The 8,312-nt window shown below is 36.3% G+C and overlaps 1 long non-coding RNA gene across 1 annotated transcript; it reads left to right on the top strand.

Moving 5' to 3' along the window:
- Positions 1-621: 621 nt before the first annotated feature.
- Positions 622-2,629, top strand: LOC143369240 (uncharacterized). Its single transcript, XR_013085359.1, has 2 exons — positions 622-818; positions 2,535-2,629. It is a non-coding gene; the product is annotated as an uncharacterized LOC143369240 (long non-coding RNA).
- Positions 2,630-8,312: the final 5,683 nt, after the last annotated feature.

Genomic DNA, 8,312 nt, shown 5'->3' on the forward strand with positions numbered 1-8,312 from the left:
CAAGCGAAGCAAACTTATAGGTGTCGCTACACGTATAGCTAACCTAAAGATACTGTTAACCCATTCGGTACCGCGTACATTTACGTGAAAGTGCTTTTAATTTTTTTTTTTAAACTATTTGAGATGCCTACTAAAGTGAAGTAAGCTCACACCTCGACTCGCAAGCTTGTAGTACTGTGCAATGCTGCCAACCTACGAGACGTGAATGAAAACATGCAGTGTTGTCACGTTTAACTCTTTTTTCAAAGACTCGCATAATAATGTTTATAATGAATAATATTCAAAATTATCGTTCAAATGATACATAATTATCTTTTTTGACGTTATTGAAGTCACATTTGTTTATCAGCACTGCTAAATAATATGTTTACTTTGGAAAAAATTTGGCGTTACACAGTTGAATTCACGGCATCTTCACTGTCAAAAGTTTTGGCTTGTAAATGAAGAAAACCGCGAATAATACTTGAAAAAGCATTTGTAAAGTGAAAAATAACTCTTTAGGAGTAAAAATAAGACTCCAACTGTCCGAGTTCCTTACATCTAGATTTACTATAACGTATTCATGTATTTCAAATTTCATATACTTTTGTCTGATATTGTACGTCCCATACATCCTTATGACTTTATGCGAGGCTGAAAGTTTTTAGACCAAGTTACAGTGTTGGTGATATTTGAAAAACAGGTAAGTTTATTTACACACTCCCGATATTGGGGGGATATAATATGCATAAAACTACAGTGTAACACCAACAATACGTATGTATTCGTTTTTAATTTTTTTTGATAAGGTGGTCGATCACTCCCTTGATTATGAGATAGTCCGACCACGTTAATGCGGACAGTCCGACCACGTTAATGCGGGACAGTCCGACCACGTTAATGCGGGACAGTCCGACCATGTTAATGCGGGACAGTCCGACCATGTTAATGCGGGACAGTCCGACCATGTTAATGCGGGACAGTCCGACTATGTTAATGCGGGACAATCCGACTACATTAGTTAAATATACAGTGTAACTATCTCGAAAAATATGAATGGTACGAAAAATTGTTTCAGCCCAAAGTTGTAGGATGTCGATGGGGGCATAACATGTTCGTATTTTTTATTTCTTATTCTTGTAACTGACATCGAAACGTTTTCTAAACACTACTTACATGTGTCCTGTTTACTGTATTCGATAATATTGTCACAGATTAAGAAATGTCTAAGATTTATAAAAGAAAAAGTGATAAGGCAGCTAAGTGGAATGGCAACTGCTTAAAAATAGCAATAGAATGTGTTGAAAATGGTAGAATGGGTGTAAATGCAGCCGCTCGAAATTTTGCAATTCCTAAATCAACCCTGACATTTCACCAATTCCAAAAACAAGTGCGACAGTGGTTCTCAGAAAACGCGGTACGCAGCTTGCAACCATTCCGAGTAGTTCAGGACACATTAGGGCACAGAGGGGCAAAAGAAATGTAAAGAAACACACGAACTCTTCAATTCCTAAGAAGAAACGCAAAAAACAGTTAAGGGGAGGTTCCGGTCTAAAAGTCGATTTTTTTTATTTCATTTTTCGAAAGTTCAACCTTTTAGGAATGCGTATTTAAAAGGATTTGTTGAAATTCGTAAAATTCCCGAAGTTATAGGCATTTGAGTAGCGGCAAATGCATGGGTAACCCCCGGCTAATCGGCACTCACGTAAAACTTTAAACGCGTTTTTCTCGAAACAGTGTTCTCAAAACGGTCGGACCTGTATATCCAAAAGTTATTATCCGATTCGACTGAAACTTTTTTTATTTTGAAGAATATAGTTCTGTGTAGTGGAGAAAATATTAACATTTTTAATTTTTGAAAATTTATAATTTTCAAAGGCGTTGAAAGGACGAAAAATATAGGGGGAAAGTGATTTAAAAATTCAAATGTCGTTATTGTATTTTCTTTCTGGTTTCCCCTCTAGCCAGAAGTATATTCTTCAAAATAAGAAAAGTTTCAGTCGAATCGGATAATAACTTTTGAAGATACAGGTCCCACCGATTTGGATGAATTTTTTGACGCCTTGACTTTAACGACTCCCCAGTGCCGTCTGTAATGATTAATTATAAAACACAAAATCTATTTCTATAATTTAAAACATCCTTAATACAATACAAAAAGTCCCATTAAATTATATACAGTAGTTTTCCTTTAATTAATTCCTAAAAATCACCTATTTTTGGGGGCTCTAGACCCGAACCTCCCCTTAAAAGAATCTTCAGATTCAAGGAGCGACAGTCCTATTCTTCAAGAGAGTGATACGTCGTTAGAAGAGTGAGACAAAAACGTATGTATGACATGCGAAGAAAATTATTTTGAAACCTCGAAAAGCGACGATTGGGTTAACTGTATGCGCTGCAGCCATTGGTTCCATGATAGATGCTGCAACTACGAGAATTTTCGCGATTTATGTGGAAGACTAAAGAAGAAATAAAATATCAATTAATTTACTCGTGTATTATACTTTTTATAAGCTACACTTATTGTTATTTTTCAAGGTCGGTCTCACCCGTAGTGGGTGGACGGTCTAACCCCGTCATGCGGGTGAGACCGACCAGTTGCAGTGCCAATGCTTTTGGTTGAAAATGAAAATAAATATTTGAAATTGTCGCACACTATAATTTATACATACTCTAAATTGCTTGGGCTTTGCATTAATTTTCACAGAACGACAAGAATGTGAAAAACAACGATGCTACAATTTCTTTTCCAAAAAGTTGTTGACCTCTCCCGGACTTACAATACTTGTTACTTACTAGAAAAATGCTGGATAGTAATACTGTGAACACACTAAAACTTGTCGCGAGCGCCATTTTGCAAAAGGAAAGATCCACTAATAGGAGTTTGTAGACTAAAGTGTGGAATAAAATCGAATTAGTAGTTTCCTTATGAGATACGTGAACCTCGACGAAACGATCCCGAGAGCTTAGCCTTCACTGGGAAGCAAATGAAAACGGGAGAAGAATTGTTGTAAAGAGGGAAGGCATCAATAAGATTATTTAGCGGTGTATCGTCCGGGGTCGAATGTCAAAAGGACCGAACGAATGATTGCCCCGTGATAGCTTTGTACCAAGAAGGCAGAAAGTGGGAAGGCTGGCCACCTACTTGGACGGCACAATGGGCCACAAATGTGTGGCGACAGCAGTAACAGATATACGACAGGCTGATTGTTTGTTGTCGCTGAACGTTGGATTGCTTGCTGGCTCTACCTCTGGCGAAGTCTCTCCTTGCCGAAAGCCAGTATCTCTGCCATGGAACAGATCAGAGCTTTTTTTCAACCGGGTTACTCAAAAGCAGCGGGCGAATCAAGAACAAGTGGCTTCAATTTGATTTAATGGTTGCAACTACGCAGTCAAACAAAACCAAACAGTACGGGGTGCAATCCTTTTCACCAGCGATCAGAACTGTTATAACCCAAATTTTACAAGTTATGGTAGGTATAAGAATTAATATCTTTGTATAAATGATTTTGCTTACGTATAACCGTTTTAAGTGATTACAATTTTGTGGTTACCGGTAAGCATTACCGATGACGGGAATTTTATTTTGCTTGCCGGTGATCATTATCAATGGCGAAAAAATTTTTTTGGTTACATCCAACCGTTGTCAGTTATTGTTATTAACAATACGGGTTATTTATAATGGTTATTCGTACCTAATCAGAACAGTAGACTTAATCTTTTTACTCATTTTATTTTTTGAATAATTTATTTGATATTTAGTGATGACAGCCTTCCATTTAAACAGAAATTAATTATTAATTTATAATCTCTACCCAAATTTCTCTTGAAATAGAGATTATATTGGGTCTCTGCTTTTTACAAGCTATAGAAATAAACTTATTTATGGCAGGGAGTTCCGAATGCATTACTGGAATCTCGTGTGCAGAGAAATCAGTATTTTCCTGTTGATTTGCGGCTATTTATTAATAGATGTAATCGATGTAAAGTAAATACTTACATACACTGTCGTTCATAAGTAGAACACCTACTGCGTGTGGAATAATTGTGAAAAATTTTGCAATATTGAAGAACCCTAACAAATTTATTTGGTATTGGATTTTTCATGACTCGTTCTAATAAAAAATATTTAACAAATGTTATAGATTCGTTTAAAAAACAGAAGGTAACATCCATATCTCCGAAAAAATGCAGCTACAGAAACTCTGGTTCATGGGAATTATGCACACTTACCTAAATACAGCTCAACTTTTGTCTAAAACAACTTTTTGTAAAGTTTCAGGAAAGTCCTGAAAATTATCTTGTAGAAGTTTGATTATATAATTTTTAGAATGGACACAACCGATTATAGGTACCAAAAAGTGCACTCTGGTAAGGCGAGTAACTGTATTTTGAGATAGAAACTGCTTGGAATAATATTAGGGGAGACTGTTTTACCATGGAACACTTTTTACATTTTACTTTTTTTTTATTTTTTGGTGAGAATATTTTTTAATTAAAAAGTGTTGATGCTGATGATTATTGAATATTCCTTTACAACGTTCTGTAATTATTTTTGTGTTTTACAGTGATGTTGAAAGTTAAATATTATAATGTCAGTGCCATGTAAAATGTTCCATGGTACAACATGGTCATGTACCATGGAACACATCCTCTTGTACTTTCGAACACTGTCAAATTTTGGTTTATAATCAAAAGTTGCGCTTTGCCAGTAGTCTTGATAAAGTGGCTAATTTCACATTATACTTTGCATGCTTCCCTAATTGATATTTTAGTCGCTGGAGGAGCCATAATTGCCTGAACAGCGCTCTTCAAAACATCTGGATCAATTGGAGCCCTCTTAACACACTCTTTACTTCGTGGCATGATTATTAAAAAAAAAATGGCATCGTGTACTTTGGACTATGTTCCATGGTACAGGATGTTGTGTGTTCCAAGGTACAAAAGGGTGTTGGTTTATACCAATATGTCTGCAAAATTTAGATGTTCACTAAAACTATTGAAGTAAGCATGTTTATTTACTCACCAGAAGATGTAGAGTACAATGTATCTAATACTGGTCACAGTTACAATTTAATGTCCTTATTAAATAATAAAATTACAGAAACGAAAAATTTGTAATGATACGAGAAAATGTCTCAGGAAAAAAATGATTGCTAGACAAAAAGGACAACATATTATACATGGCTGAATTTGTATTTTTATTGGCTATAACGCTACAGTAATGAAAATACGTCATCCCATTAAAAAAATCATCGATGATCTTGAAATGTCGGGAAATGTAACCTTGAGACAAAAATCGTCTCTGTCAGAATAATTGTCTCTCTGAAGCAAACATTGTTTTCCGTAGACATTTTCTCGTATCATTACAAACAACGGAAATATTTTACATTGCGGCAACATTGCAGGAACGTTGCCGCAATACTGGCGCAACGTTGCTGTAACATTGTGGAACGTTATAACACAAAATTGGAAAATTTACGAATTTTCAGGGTTAATTTCACCCCCTTAGAATGAATTTGGGCAGCAAACAAAAATTCCGCTGTAATCAGGAGAAAATCCCCTACATATTCACAAAGTTTCAGAATTTTTTGAATTTTCGGGTTCGGGATCTTCCCTTGTAAGTAATTGTAAGGTTCGCCCGCATCTGATTACATTTCTAGAGGCTTCTTAATTTTACATCAGCTTCGTCCTCGTTACTAATACTAGTCCCCGCGGCTCCCTGACTTTGCGTCGAGTTAGTCTGCGTCCCAATCTAAAAAACTGATAAATCGAATTGCTTTGAAACTACCCTCTCTCACCGTACGAAACTTAACTAATTGTTTTTTCGATAAGAAATCGTAGACAGTGCTCGATTTAGCGAAACAGTTTTGTCGATGGAAAAAACTGTTTGTGGATAATAGGGGAGACCCGGGCTGGTTGTCTCAAGGGGTAGGTTGACTAATTCTTAATAACTTTGCATCGATATATGCTCTACCGTGGAAAGATTCACTGTAGAAAGAAGTCACTTCTACTATGACATGCATTTATGACCGACCCCGCGATCGCACGTTTTTTAACAGTTATTAGCGTTTGTTGGAAAATTGGCTAACAAGGGGAGTACACCATGTGGTAAATACCGATTGAGATGAGCCTTGGCACGATGGATCTATGTCGAAAATAAGAAAATAGGTGTCCGAGTGTTTCTGCCAATGGGCTTTAATAATAGAGATATTTAATGGGCTGTGGGGTTTTAATGGGTACAAATCACACTACCCTGGCGCCCCTGAGGGATTCCCCTCTGAAGGAGTCGGGGTGTCTTTTGAAGATTTCCCTAAGTTAACAAAATTTATAAAAAAATAATTTATAAAAAAATTTATGAAGTGTTTTTTTAACGTGGACACATCTTCAAAAAGCACCCTGATTTTTACCCACTAAAACCCCACGGCCACTATGGAATTTTTAATAGTTTATATGTAAGTCTCTATTATTAAGGCTTATTGGCTGAAACTCTCTACCACATGGTGTCCTCCCCTTGTAAGTAAGTAAATATTTTTTCTAAAATATTTTATTTTTTCACGCCCTATATAGTTACAATAGAATAAATGTTAAAGGACTATTTTAAAGGTTGTTTATTAGACGATCTATTAACATAGTATTTTTGTTTATACATAAATAGTTGAAGGTTATATAGATTATTGGTGTGAAAATGATCAGTCGGGGCTGGTTCACTAACAAGGGAACACCGCGAACCCAGACTCACCGATTGTAACACAACTTTGTGGGTTTATAGAGTGATTCAAAACAAGAAAAACGGTGTCTTTCACTTGGGCCCTATCGCCATTTAAGGGGGTGAAAACTAACCTCAAACTCAAATTGGCACTTCCACTTTTTCGTGTATAACTCTCAAAGTACAAGAGACAGAAAAAAATGTATCAAACAAAAGTTTAATGGTGCAATAAGCGTTACAAACTTCTGTTAACAGAATTTTGAAAAGAGTTTAAAAAAATATATATAACTGACGAAAAAACTCTTTTCAAAATTTCGTTAACGGCAGTTTGTAGCGCTTATTGCACCATTAAACTTTTGTTCAAAACACTTTTTTCTGTCTCTTGCACTTTAGGAGCTATACGCGAAAAAGTGGAAGTGTCAATTCGAGTTTGAGGTTAGTTTTCGCCCCGTTAAAGGGCGATAGGGATCCAATGAAAGACACCGATGTTCTTGTTTTGAATCACTCGAAAAACCCACAAATTTGCGTTATAATCGGTGAGTCCGGGTTCGCGGTTTTCCCTTGTAAGTAATAACGTTAATAAGGTTTAAATTGTTATTTTGTTATTCAGAAAGCGATTTTTATTTTTTGTTTAAATTTCACTGTGTTATAAAAGGCAAAAGTGATTCAACATTCAGGGAAACCTGAATATAGTAAAAGTTAATGATACGTCTGTACAGCGTCTTTTTTTACAAGACACGGCAACCATAAAAAACAGTCCATTGTCAGAGAAGAGGTCTAATGTAAATTTGACATGTTGAAATTTGTATTCGAAAAAATAGTTATGGATAAAAGGCATTTTTTGTTAAAATTCTCAAAAATTTTAAATTTTAATATTAAGGTCTAAAAGTTTGTAAAGGCGCGACATTTGAACTCGAAAATTGCCCGGGGTGCGATACACTCCGTGTGACCACGAAGGGTTAATAAAATTATGGAGTAGAAAATGTATTCAATTCACAATTACACAATTCAACTTACTGTATCTGCAGACGAAAGTCTTTTTTCGCCTCTCTATTTAGTTTTAAAAGACTCAAGAGGACAGTTTCTAGCAAGAGTACAAATGAAATTCATTCAGGCCATCTAATCTTCTCCTTTCTGCTTCAAAATCTACCAGCTGATCACTTTAAAAAATGGTTTACGTAAATATATTTGCCATATGTGGAACCTCGAAGCGCATTATTCCTGGATTCTTGGAGCGAACATTCTTTAAATTAATGTTTTACAACCACTTGTTCGTCGTGGAAAGTAGACAATTATCCTTACAATACAAAAAAGAAACGACAGGATGGCTGCAACTTCTTGAAGTTTTCGGTTTCCGCATTTGGAAGAACATTGTCAAAATTCTATCGGTTTAAGGCATTTAAGGGCCTATGCGCACGGCGAATTTTTGCAGCGATACAGTCGCAATACACTTGCGAAGAGGCTGGGATGCTAGCGCGATGCAGTCGCTGCCCGTTTATCTTTGCTCACTTGCGTAGCACAGTCGCGATGCAGCAGCGATACAAATGTGACGCAGTGTTCGGAACGATGGAGCTGCGGTGATGGAGGGGGAAACACCTACAGCAGCGGTGGTAATGTGTGAATG

The sequence above is a fragment of the Andrena cerasifolii genome, chromosome 5 (assembly GCF_050908995.1).
Source record: "Andrena cerasifolii isolate SP2316 chromosome 5, iyAndCera1_principal, whole genome shotgun sequence".
NCBI lineage: Eukaryota > Metazoa > Arthropoda > Insecta > Hymenoptera > Andrenidae > Andrena > Andrena cerasifolii.